Source organism: Tupaia chinensis, unplaced genomic scaffold (genome assembly GCF_000334495.1).
Source record: "Tupaia chinensis unplaced genomic scaffold, TupChi_1.0 Scaffold144288_2, whole genome shotgun sequence".
In the NCBI taxonomy this organism is placed as follows: Eukaryota; Metazoa; Chordata; class Mammalia; order Scandentia; family Tupaiidae; genus Tupaia; species Tupaia belangeri.
Window position 1 is genome coordinate 83,716 of NW_006204146.1, and position 2,172 is coordinate 85,887.

The following is a 2,172-nucleotide window of genomic DNA, read 5'->3' on the forward strand; positions in this document are numbered from 1 at the left end:
AGGGGGGATGGTCACGCCGCAATCCCTTCTCCTCCATTCTCCTCTTGGGATCTTGGGCACGCACGCACACGTGCCCGGCGTGAGTTTTAAGCCACCGGGTCCAGGATGCGAACTGCAGTCGATTACGTGGGAGTCCAGTGACATAGCCATTACGCTAACTGCTGGTTCCCGATCTAAATACTTTCAATAGTAAGTTCAGTTGATATATACATATCTGTGAACAAAAGGTGACTTTAGGCAGATTGAGTGTTTTTCTATTCTTTGGGTAGATACCCAGGAGTAGAATTGCTGGGTTGTATGGTAGTTCTATTTGTAGGTTTTTGAGGAACCTCCACGTTGTTGTCCACAGTGGCTACACTAATTTACATTCCCATCAACTGTGTAGGAGTTTCTCTTTTCACCACAACTTTGCCTGACCAAGGAAGTGAAAGACCTCTACAAGGAAAACTATGAAAAAGTTAAAAAAAAGAAATAGAAAATGATACGTGAAAGGGGAAAGACAGCCCATATTCCTGGATTGAAAGAATGAATATAATCAAAATGTCAATTATACCCAAATTAAGCTACAAATTTAATGCAATTCCAATCAAATTACCAGAGATTTCTTTCATAGAAATAGAAAATGCAATAATAAATTTTATCTGAAATAATAAAAGACAACATATAGCCAAGGGAATACTGTGCAAAAAGAATAAACTAGGAGACATCTCACTTCCTGACCTCAAAATATATTAAAAAGCCATGAAAATTAAAACAGCATGGCATTGGCACAAAAATAGGCATATAGATCAATGGAGCAGAATAGAGAACCCAGAAATAAACTTACAAACATAGAGTCACTCATTTTTGATAAATAGCAAAAGACAGTCTAGTGAGAAAAAGTAAATCTCCTTAGCAAAAAGCACTGGATAAACTGGATATTCACCTGCCGAAAAATTAAACTGGATCCCTGTACCTCACCATGAACAAAAATCACTTCAAAATTTCCTTTTTTTTTTTTGATATTGTATTGCCATTAGATAAGATATTACTATCATAAAATGCTAGAGTTCAAAAGACTACTTTTGCAACTTTCTGTGAATCTACATTCATTTCAAAACAAAAAGGCATTATTTTTTTTAAAAATTTTACAGAGGGTACATGAACTCACCAGAGAGAGACAGAGAGAGAAAGAGGGGAAAGGCACAACCCAATGAAATAAGATTGCACTGCAATTCCTTCTCCATATCTCTATCCTGATGAGATTTGGGGCAAGTGCACATATATGCCTGGCATGTTTTTCAAGCTACTGGGGCCAGGATTTGAACCATGTATCAGTCACAAGGGATCCAACTCCCTTAATCACTAAGTTAGTGGGAAACCCCTACTCAAAAATTTTTTTTCTTTTTTTTTTGAGAGGTTTTTGCTATAGGGCGCATGCACTCGCCAGACAGACAGAGAGAGACAGACAGATAGGAAGGGAGAAATCACCCTTCAGTGGGGATGGCCACACCACAATCCCTTCTCCTCCATTCTCCCCTCGGGATCTTGGGCACGCACGCACACGCTCCCAGCGTGAGTTTAAGCCACCCGGTCCGAGACTTGAACCACGATCGACTGCATGGGAGTCCAGCGACATAGCCATTATGCCAACTGCTGGTCCCACCTTTTTAAAAATTTTAAAAGCAAAGCATTTTCTGGGCTTTCTGGCCCCTCCTTTCCCTTTACCTTGTTAATAATTTTCTCTCCTCCTCCCAACCCAGGAGAGACAAGGGAACAGTCCTTCTTGAAGACACCTTCATGGCTCCTGAGAACTAGCCATTTCAGAGGAAACAGAGAAATGAAGATTTTCCACTGATAATTCAGCCTCCAGCAAACACATTTTTTGCTTTTTATTTTTAAAATATTTGTTAAATATTAAATTTTTTATTTTCTTTTTTTTGTTTTAGTTTTCCTCTTAGTTTTTTTCTTCTCTTTTTCTCTGTTTCTTGGGGGGTTTTTTTGTTGTTGTTGTTGTTGCTGTTATTTCTCTCTCTCTGTTTCCTTTTCTGCACACTCCTTGATGCTCAGATTGAACTTCAAGTTTGGGAAGAAACACACCATCCATCAGATGACTAGAAATCACCACAGGGCCACAAGAAATATGAAAAGGTAGGAAAGTGCCTCTCCTCCAAGGGAAAGAATAACTCCTCT